General features: G+C 37.2%; 1 long non-coding RNA gene across 1 annotated transcript; it reads left to right on the top strand.

Annotated features, from left to right (window-relative positions):
* The first annotated feature begins 1,021 nt into the window (after window positions 1–1,021).
* Window positions 1,022–7,820, top strand: LOC135155102 (uncharacterized). Its single transcript, XR_010294461.1, has 3 exons — window positions 1,022–1,426; window positions 4,851–4,937; window positions 6,992–7,820. It is a non-coding gene; the product is annotated as an uncharacterized LOC135155102 (long non-coding RNA).
* Window positions 7,821–11,986: the final 4,166 nt, after the last annotated feature.

Here is an 11,986-nt window from a genome sequence, read left to right as displayed (position 1 = left end):
AGCAAAACAAGTCTGAAAGACCAACACTTAAGCAATTATTCCTATTCCACTGTTAACTAAATTATCCATATATTTATACAATGTCAATGCTCTAATGAAGAATTAAGCTTCATCTATAAATTGAGTTTACTTCAGTCTATAAACATCAAGTATCCTTAATAGATATGTGAATGACTGCACAGACAATTATTTACAAGTTATTTACATGTCATTCTGGTTACATCGTAATCTTAATATCAGAATCAATATTCAGTATTCTGATCTTAATAACATTAAGTATTCCAATCTTAATAACATTAAGTATTCTGATATTCTAATCTTAATAACTACGGGAATAGCATGCTTGACACCTATGTAACACGTGATCGTAACATCCGAACACTCATGATGGCTAGCTTTGTTTAGTTTGATCCTATTTGTATATGATGTAAGAAATGTAAATAAATAATCAAAGTCATTAATCTTGAAATTAGAATTGAGTTAACGACTCTATCAATATCTCTATATCTTTTAAACGACCAATGTGGAAAAATCCCTAAGTCAGATCAATATTCATAGCAATACCAAAACAACACACATCCCAGAACAACTTGACAGTTTTATGCCAAATGTTACTGACCAAATATAATCTCTGCTTAGAGATTGAAATCTGACATTAGCCTTTTCCACGTTGGTAGAATAATTTTATCAATGCAGTAATTTAATTTCTCTGACTAGATAATTTGATTGAATATCCAGACTGTCAAGAGTCCTTAAAAGGACTGCCTAAATATTGTCATCAAGTCAGAAATAAATTCATAATATAAAATGCATAAATTATTCAATTTCATAGATACAGTAATTAAATAATAGTATCCATTCAGGAGATTCCAGAAAGATAAATTAATAGTCAACATCCATGTTCACTATCGTGACCATCAATTAATTTCTACCTGCTCCAATCAATTGTTTTCATGTCAAAAAGAGCACAAATAAGCACCAATAGATGCTTTCATATCTTCCCTAGATATTGTGACGCGGGCCACCCCAAGGGCTCTCTCTCTACAACTCTAAAAGTATTTGCTGCCACCACATGTTTTTAGAGGGACATGACCCCTGGATCAACTGAGGAGTATTCAGTTGATCCCAATTTGAAAGTTAAACTACGTCATAAAATCAAGTGACGTAGTAGTACAAGACTTAAACAAGAGCGAGAATTCCAATCAATCATAATGCACACGTGACAGAAATGCATACCACTGATTGGCTAAGAGTTTTGCGTACCTGGGCCTTTAACTCATTTTCCCCAGACCATGCTTTCAAACTACAATCTCAGGCCGCTCATCCGTTGAGCTCTACAAGACTGGAGAGAAAATTCACCAAGATGTCCGTTTTAAGTGCAACAAGCTTCATTTAAACTGAGCAAGAGACAATTCAAGACTTCTTGGTAAATATTCTGTACTAAATTAATTGGTATAATTTGTAATAATTGACTTGAATTCATCTCAGTCTTTCTCTCATCTCTGCAACTTGCTCTCGTCATACACACGTGTACTATTAATCAATGCACGTAAACCACATGCTCCGTACTTTGACAATTTCTCGCACATGCACTAGACTGGCCATGTATAAGCAGCCATTCTCAACTCGTATCGGGCCTCTCATTGCACTGTCTTAGCCTCTCGCTTTTACAGTCTCGTACTTCTCCCATTCCAAGCAAGGTTCGATGGCTTAAAAGGGTCATTTGCATCAAGCAAACTTTGGCTAAATAATTTACTCTCAATCTTGTCTCGTGACTGTCTCATGACACGGCTTCCATCATCATTTACCTTAACTACTATTGGTCAGGCAGTGCTGCAATAAATTAATCTAAGAATGCTTTGTAATAACATGTAACTTGAACTTTAATAATATAAAATTGCTGTTTGTAGTCTGCTACATTTCAACGTTTATACATCTATTTACATTGAGCTCAGGACAATCCGACATAGTAAACTGGTTCACCCCAAGAGAAGTGAAAATTCTATAAGCCTAAGGTACATTAGATTAATTTCACATTCCTTACTTTCTATTTCAAATTCATTCATACCATAGCTTATCTCCGAGTAGGCCTGTTATTATATCTCGCGGTCTTCCAAACAAGTCCATCCTAGTTTCTTAGTTAGTTTTATCTCTTCTTTTCCCATACAATTTCCTAAAACATGTTAATGCGACCAGCGCACAACACAACCTTTCCTTTAATATAAAATTCCAATTGTCTCAAAACCAGACCAACTCCAACACTCCCCTCCTGGGCGAAACCTGAACTCAAATAACTGGCCACAATCATGTAAACACGACCACTCTGTCGGTCCATGCCTACTAAACTTTCCAATCACCGTCGCTTATAGTAACTGGCCTCAGAGATGCTATCTCCCAGAAACTATGCAAGAGAAATCTTTACTAAGAACCAACTTTCTGTGTTTAACCTGGACCATTTCTTTCAGATTCGAAACTCTAGTATCTCTTACATAGGTAAACATTAAATAAATTAAGCATGATGGTGCACTAGGAAGGAGTTAGAGAGGGGTGGGGCATCTAAGTACTTCAATCCTGGTTTTTCCTCTGCTCATCATCATCAAAGATAATCGGCCTCCATGATGGCCTAAATGAATGATCATCTCATCATAAATTGCTTTATGTTCTGTCTAATGCCATCGAATGATCATCAATAAGTTCATCACATTGCCATTCTCTGTCACTTTCCTCAGCACCTGGAACATCTGGTTATGATGATGGGGGGGGGGGGGTAGGGGGACTAGTGACACCAACAAGACTATCATACTTGAAAATTAGTAAGCATAAATAATTTCATTCACAACAATAATATATATCCATATAGTAATACAAAATGACCAAAGTGTCTATACTTAGAAAGATTTTGGTCTATACAATGACCACAGTGTCTATACTTAGAATATTTTCCATACCATGAAATGACCAAAGTGTCAATACTTAGAAAATTCTGGTCTATGAAATGTACACAGTGTCTATACTTAGAATATTATTATACCTTAAATGACCAAAGTGTCTATACTTAGAAAATGTTGATCTATGAAATGACCACAGTGTCTATACTTAGAATATTTTTCATACCATGAAATGACCAAAGTGTCAATACTTAGAAAATTCTGGTCTATGAAATGTACACAGTGTCTATACTTAGAATATTATTATACCATACATGTAAATGACCAAAGTGTCTACACTTTGAATATTGTTCATTCCATGAAATGGCCAAAATGTCTAGACTTAGAAAATTTTGATCTATGAAATGACCACAGTGTCTACACTTAGAATATATTTCATACCATGAATGACCAAAGTGTCAATACTTAGACAATTCTGGTCTATGACATGACCAAGATGTCAACACTTAAAATATTTTTATCTATGATACATTATATGGCGATTTGTACATTAAGTGGTACAAATCATGAATTTAAGGCACTATGAGACACACTCAACTTCAGGGCTTAGCCAAAAGACTAAGAGTAAATAATAAATTCAATGTTCAAGATCTATAATAATTAAAGCCAGAGATATTTGTTAACAATGCCAGGGTCCCAGACCCTACACGTAACTGGTGCTGGAATCATCTTGTATTTAGTTGTTGATTCTATAATAAATAATTACATACAATGAATGCAGTGAGTGATTGTTTTCTATCCATGTCCCAAGTAAGAGAACCAAAATAGTGACACTTAGAAAATTTTCGACTAAAAGGCCAAAATAGTGACACTTAGAAAATTTTCGACTAAAAGGCCAAAATAGTGACACTTAGAAAATTTTCGACTAAAAGGCCAAAATAGTGGCACTTAGAAAATTTTCACCATTGTTCCAATCTAATGACAAAAACAATACAACAATTCAGTTTAAATTATCTCAACATACACTTAATAGATCATTTAAATTATCTTCATTAGATATTAAAGTACCTCTTGAATGAAATTTCTTACAAAACCCTCATTTTAAAATCCAGGGTTCAAGAATCAATTTTTCCTTCACAAAATCTTTCTTTCATCCTATAAATTCTTTAAAATCAATTTTAGGAAGCAGTCTACATCAATCTCATATTTCTTTCTCCTATAGAATCATGATAAAGGATTACTTACAGTGTGAGATGTTCAAGATTGAAATTGAGAAGAAAAGAAAATTGTTTACAGATGGAGATGACCGTGACCTTTCAAGATGGCGACTGGAACAAGTTGTGCCGAATTTGTGCCTCCCGCCCCATATTTATACCCCAAAATCCTGTCCCCTGATTGGTCAAAAATACCCCGCCCAACGTGAAACTTCTATGACGTCACAATGCATGCGCGTCACTCATAGTCTGCCGACCAAAGGCCAATACCACTATGACGTCACAATCAATTCCAACCCTAACTATCACAGGACGTATAAAATGATGATTGCGAAAACTTGTTTGACAAACAGCCAGCTTCCGTGAAATACATTATTACTTGAAAATATCAGAGGTAAGTACTAATTCTTCATTTTATAATAACAGGGTGACAACTCAACATGACATCTTTACATAATCATTTACAATAAAAGCATTTCATAACAGCATAGTTCGTCATGAGATTTTTTTTTAAGGGGGGGGGGGGGCAAAAACCGTCACATTACCCCCGCCTTTCAAAATTCGCTGTCCTCAGCGAAGGGGATATATTAACATTCTTATTCTAAAATATAATACATATATAGAGTCCAAGTAAAGTTAACATGGTAAACCACCTATATATTCACACATACAAATTGGAAACATGAATTCATAAAATACACAATATCTCAAGAAGCTAATCAATGAATTTCCTTATTCATTATTACAGACATCTTCAGCTTGTCCACATTGACGGCAAGGGCAGCGTGACAGTCCATCAGCATTGCAGTGTTGTCTTCCTGCCCGGTGCACGAGGGTGAGTTTATACTGACTAATAACCTCTAACCAACGTGCTAATTGTCCCTCTGGGTTTTTGAAGTTTAACAGCCATCTCAATGCTCCATGATCAGTACGAACTGTCACGTCTTGACCATATAAATAAGGTCTGAAATGTTTTAGGAAGTAGACTATAGCAAGCAGCTCTCTCCTCGTCACACAATAATTCTGCTCTGCTTTGCTGAGAGTTGTGCTGGCATACCCAACTACTCTTTCTCTTCCATCCTCCTCCTGCGAAAGCACAGCTCCAATTGCATCTTTGCTTGCATCAGTGTCTAACAGGAATCCTTTCCCTATGCGTGGATATGCCAAGATTGGTGCAGTGGTCAGTTTAAGTTTTAGCGCTTGGAAAGCAGCTTCACATTGCTCCGTCCAGATAAAAGGTTTATCCTTCCTAGTTAGTTCTGTCATAGGTTTGGCTACATCAGAGAATTTGTGGATGAATCGGCGATAGTAGGATGCTAACCCAAGGAAGCTTCTCACATCTGTGACAGAAGTTGGGGTAGGCCAATTTCTTACTGCCTCCGTTTTAGATGGGTCTGTGCTCACTCCCTTCGACGACACCACATGACCAAGGTATAAGACTTCAAGTTGAAAAAGGTGACATTTCCTGGGCTTCAATTTCAACTTTGCCTCTCTAAGTCGAATGAATACAACCTCTAATCTCTCTACTACCTCTTCCACTGTTGAACCAAATACTATTACATCGTCCAGATAGATTAGTACACTTTTCCACTGGAGTCCAACTAGTACGGTTTCCATTAGACGCTCAAAGGTTGAAGGGGCATTACACAGTCCAAATGGCATCACCTCGAATTGAAAGAGTCCACCCGGCACCACAAAAGCTGATTTGAGTTTTGCATCATCATCAAGTGGTACTTGCCAATAACCAGCTGCTAAATCCAAAGTGCAAAAATATTTCGCAAAACCTGCTAGGCAATCAATTGACTCATCAATTCTTGGAAGGGGAAAAGAGTCTCGGACTGTTTGTTTATTCAATTCTCTGTAATCCACACAAAACCTCTTAGAGCCATCTTTTTTATCAATACTATGGGCGACGACCATGGGCTTGCCGATGCTTTGATTATGCCTCTGTCTAACATATCTTGCACCTGCTTCTCAATCTCCTCCCTCTGTCCCATGGGTGGGCGTCTAGGTCGTTGTCTGATAGGGGCTGCGCAGGTTGTATGTATCGAATGGGTAATCTTGTCTGTCCTCCCCAGATCATGATCGCCCTTGCTAAATACATCTTCATACTCTGTCAGCAGTTTGACTAGTTTAGGTTGATCTGACTTGTCAATGTTCGTCTTTGATCTACTCAGTAAATCATTCAGAAATTCCGGTACTTCTTTGGCTACATCAACATGTCTCACTTGGGAACATTCACCCTTCCTAATACAATGAATTAGCTCCCCTCTGCAGTTCATCTCAAATTTGTCACAATCGATAATACTTCCAGTCATTGTAAGAACATCTAATCCAAGAATGCCTTCATTCTCAATGTCAGCTACCACAAGTTCAGCCTCTAGATGGGTGCTACCAATTTCCACTTCTGTGTTGAGACTTCCATGTACTCTTATAGGCGTACCATCTGCTTGCTGTAGCTTAACATGAGTTGACTGTAATTCGGTTTTGACTTCCGACAGTCTTCTGTACACTTGATTATTCAAAACGGTAACCATGGCTCCCGTATCAATAAGAAATAACACCGTAACTCCAAAAATTCTAATGGGAACAAACATGCCAATTTGAATTTCATTTATGGTACAAATTGCATTAGGCAAAGTCACTTCCAAGTAATCATTTATGCCCTGGGACCATTTTGCGGGCGTGGCCGTCCCATGGCCCACTGGGAAGGCCTGTTGTCGTTTCCCTGAGCTCGGTTTTTGTTAGGGCAATCTCTCACAATGTGTCCTGGTGCTTGGCAGAAATAACAAACTATAGGTTTCACTGCCAACTTCTCAATCATTGTCGTAAGTTGTTGCAAATTTGACTTTAATTCTTGAATCTCTCTCTTTGTATTTCCGTCTACAGGGACTGGTTCAACCTTGCTCTCCATTGAACGAATCTGACGGGTTGGCTTAAAGCGATCTCTCACTCTCTCTGACTTCATGAAAGACTCTGTCGCGAGGGCAGCACGGATAGCTCCATCAAGAGTGCTAGGGTGTGCTCGGAATATTCCTCCACGGATTTCATGCTCTTCAATCGCATCAGAAAAATGCCCTCTAGCCAAGCGTTCTCTTGCATCGCTGTTTAATTCTGGATAAGCAAGTCCTGTCAAATCACGGATGCTTTGCCCCAGCTCCTGCAGAGATTCATCCTTACGACGTCTTCTCATTCTTAATTCGATGAGGAAGTTTTCAGAGTTTTCTCCAGGACCAAATCTTTGCTCCAGCCGATTTGCCAATTTGCTGTAAGTAATCCTCTCATTCACAGCAAAACTACTAAGTACTTTCAGTGCTGGACCGTGAAGTCTAGTAGCCAAGTACTGTCCTGCTTCTAAATCATTCCAGCCATTCAGATTCATGCAAACATCAAAATGGCGTTGATAATCCTGCCATGGCATTTTACCACCAAACTTCTCGGGTAGTACATCTCTTCGTGAGGATATTCCACTTGGGCGTCCAACCACTTCCGTAGGGTCTGTACTGTCCACATACTGAGTATTTAGTCTGAACTCCTGTGACGTGTACTCTCGTCGACCCTCTACTGGAATGGAGTCACCAAATTCTCCAACACGAACTACCACCTCCGGGTCAGCCACATCATTAACCCAACGCTTTGGACTGTCGTCTCTACTCGCGTTCTCAGTTTGAGGATTTGCAGGAATATTTGTATTTTCTAAGTCCATTATGACCTAGATGAAAGAGAAAATAATTTTCTCTTTCTTTTAATATTTGTTTCCAAATATTTTTTTTATATAGCATTTTGCTAGTCAAGTGTGTCTCGTACATTGTATAGAAATAAAATTTTCTTATTTGTGCCTTATTTAGACTTCAAGTCTAATATATATATATATAGTATATAGAAAAATAGTTAAGTAAATCTTAATTCTACTGCTAGTATTTGTCTACTGTAAAGCAATGCCTGACCAATGCTAATTCTAATATTCAAACATGACTAAAAGGAAGTATTAAACATTATTTAGCCATCCCACCGCTTAGCCACCAATGTGACGCGGGCCACCCCAAGGGCTCTCTCTCTACGACTCTAAAAGTATTTGCTGCCACCACATGTTTTTAGAGGGACATGACCCCTGGATCAACTGAGGAGTATTCAGTTGATCCCAATTTGAAAGTTAAACTACGTCATAAAATCAAGTGACGTAGTAGTACAAGACTTAAACAAGAGCGAGAATTCCAATCAATCATAATGCACACGTGACAGAAATGCATACCACTGATTGGCTAAGAGTTTTGCGTACCTGGGCCTTTAACTCATTTTCCCCAGACCATGCTTTCAAACTACAATCTCAGGCCGCTCATCCGTTGAGCTCTACAAGACTGGAGAGAAAATTCACCAAGATGTCCGTTTTAAGTGCAACAAGCTTCATTTAAACTGAGCAAGAGACAATTCAAGACTTCTTGGTAAATATTCTGTACTAAATTAATTGGTATAATTTGTAATAATTGACTTGAATTCATCTCAGTCTTTCTCTCATCTCTGCAACTTGCTCTCGTCATACACACGTGTACTATTAATCAATGCACGTAAACCACATGCTCCGTACTTTGACAATTTCTCGCACATGCACTAGACTGGCCATGTATAAGCAGCCATTCTCAACTCGTATCGGGCCTCTCATTGCACTGTCTTAGCCTCTCGCTTTTACAGTCTCGTACTTCTCCCATTCCAAGCAAGGTTCGATGGCTTAAAAGGGTCATTTGCATCAAGCAAACTTTGGCTAAATAATTTACTCTCAATCTTGTCTCGTGACTGTCTCATGACACGGCTTCCATCATCATTTACCTTAACTACTATTGGTCAGGCAGTGCTGCAATAAATTAATCTAAGAATGCTTTGTAATAACATGTAACTTGAACTTTAATAATATAAAATTGCTGTTTGTAGTCTGCTACATTTCAACGTTTATACATCTATTTACATTGAGCTCAGGACAATCCGACATAGTAAACTGGTTCACCCCAAGAGAAGTGAAAATTCTATAAGCCTAAGGTACATTAGATTAATTTCACATTCCTTACTTTCTATTTCAAATTCATTCATACCATAGCTTATCTCCGAGTAGGCCTGTTATTATATCTCGCGGTCTTCCAAACAAGTCCATCCTAGTTTCTTAGTTAGTTTTATCTCTTCTTTTCCCATACAATTTCCTAAAACATGTTAATGCGACCAGCGCACAACACAACCTTTCCTTTAATATAAAATTCCAATTGTCTCAAAACCAGACCAACTCCAACACTCCCCTCCTGGGCGAAACCTGAACTCAAATAACTGGCCACAATCATGTAAACACGACCACTCTGTCGGTCCATGCCTACTAAACTTTCCAATCACCGTCGCTTATAGTAACTGGCCTCAGAGATGCTATCTCCCAGAAACTATGCAAGAGAAATCTTTACTAAGAACCAACTTTCTGTGTTTAACCTGGACCATTTCTTTCAGATTCGAAACTCTAGTATCTCTTACATAGGTAAACATTAAATAAATTAAGCATGATGGTGCACTAGGAAGGAGTTAGAGAGGGGTGGGGCATCTAAGTACTTCAATCCTGGTTTTTCCTCTGCTCATCATCATCAAAGATAATCGGCCTCCATGATGGCCTAAATGAATGATCATCTCATCATAAATTGCTTTATGTTCTGTCTAATGCCATCGAATGATCATCAATAAGTTCATCACATTGCCATTCTCTGTCACTTTCCTCAGCACCTGGAACATCTGGTTATGATGATGGGGGGGGGGTAGGGGGACTAGTGACACCAACAAGACTATCATACTTGAAAATTAGTAAGCATAAATAATTTCATTCACAACAATAATATATATCCATATAGTAATACAAAATGACCAAAGTGTCTATACTTAGAAAGATTTTGGTCTATACAATGACCACAGTGTCTATACTTAGAATATTTTCCATACCATGAAATGACCAAAGTGTCAATACTTAGAAAATTCTGGTCTATGAAATGTACACAGTGTCTATACTTAGAATATTATTATACCTTAAATGACCAAAGTGTCTATACTTAGAAAATGTTGATCTATGAAATGACCACAGTGTCTATACTTAGAATATTTTTCATACCATGAAATGACCAAAGTGTCAATACTTAGAAAATTCTGGTCTATGAAATGTACACAGTGTCTATACTTAGAATATTATTATACCATACATGTAAATGACCAAAGTGTCTACACTTTGAATATTGTTCATTCCATGAAATGGCCAAAATGTCTAGACTTAGAAAATTTTGATCTATGAAATGACCACAGTGTCTACACTTAGAATATATTTCATACCATGAATGACCAAAGTGTCAATACTTAGACAATTCTGGTCTATGACATGACCAAGATGTCAACACTTAAAATATTTTTATCTATGATACATTATATGGCGATTTGTACATTAATTGGTACAAATCATGAATTTAAGGCACTATGAGACACACTCAACTTCAGGGCTTAGCCAAAAGACTAAGAGTAAATAATAAATTCAATGTTCAAGATCTATAATAATTAAAGCCAGAGATATTTGTTAACAATGCCAGGGTCCCAGACCCTACACGTAACTGGTGCTGGAATCATCTTGTATTTAGTTGTTGATTCTATAATAAATAATTACATACAATGAATGCAGTGAGTGATTGTTTTCTATCCATGTCCCAAGTAAGAGAACCAAAATAGTGACACTTAGAAAATTTTCGACTAAAAGGCCAAAATAGTGACACTTAGAAAATTTTCGACTAAAAGGCCAAAATAGTGACACTTAGAAAATTTTCGACTAAAAGGCCAAAATAGTGGCACTTAGAAAATTTTCACCATTGTTCCAATCTAATGACAAAAACAATACAACAATTCAGTTTAAATTATCTCAACATACACTTAATAGATCATTTAAATTATCTTCATTAGATATTAAAGTACCTCTTGAATGAAATTTCTTACAAAACCCTCATTTTAAAATCCAGGGTTCAAGAATCAATTTTTCCTTCACAAAATCTTTCTTTCATCCTATAAATTCTTTAAAATCAATTTTAGGAAGCAGTCTACATCAACCTCATATTTCTTTCTCCTATAGAATCATGATAAAGGATTACTTACAGTGTGAGATGTTCAAGATTGAAATTGAGAAGAAAAGAAAATTGTTTACAGATGGAGATGACCGTGACCTTTCAAGATGGCGACTGGAACAAGTTGTGCCGAATTTGTGCCTCCCGCCCCATATTTATACCCCAAAATCCTGTCCCCTGATTGGTCAAAAATACCCCGCCCAACGTGAAACTTCTATGACGTCACAATGCATGCGCGTCACTCATAGTCTGCCGACCAAAGGCCAATACCACTATGACGTCACAATCAATTCCAACCCTAACTATCACAGGACGTATAAAATGATGATTGCGAAAACTTGTTTGACAAACAGCCAGCTTCCGTGAAATACATTATTACTTGAAAATATCAGAGGTAAGTACTAATTCTTCATTTTATAATAACAGGGTGACAACTCAACATGACATCTTTACATAATCATTTACAATAAAAGCATTTCATAACAGCATAGTTCGTCATGAGATTTTTTTTTAAGGGGGGGGGGCAAAAACCGTCACAATATCTATCAAACAATTAGTAGACTTGACAAATCAATCAACGTCTGCTAAAGAATAACAATAGCTGCCCAGTTTCTGTGAACAACTGATAAATCCAAGCTGACTATGAGAAATACAACAGAGTATTGGTTGCCAAAAATCGTCACTAACCACAAAAAGGTGACGAATGATTTCAAATTCCTAGCTAAAATTCATTATTATTCTCGCTGAATTCCCTGAATGAATCTAAGTG

The sequence above is a fragment of the Lytechinus pictus genome, chromosome 8, assembly GCF_037042905.1.
Source record: "Lytechinus pictus isolate F3 Inbred chromosome 8, Lp3.0, whole genome shotgun sequence".
Taxonomy (NCBI): Eukaryota; Metazoa; Echinodermata; class Echinoidea; order Temnopleuroida; family Toxopneustidae; genus Lytechinus; species Lytechinus pictus.
This window is presented reverse-complemented; position numbering and strand designations above follow the sequence as displayed.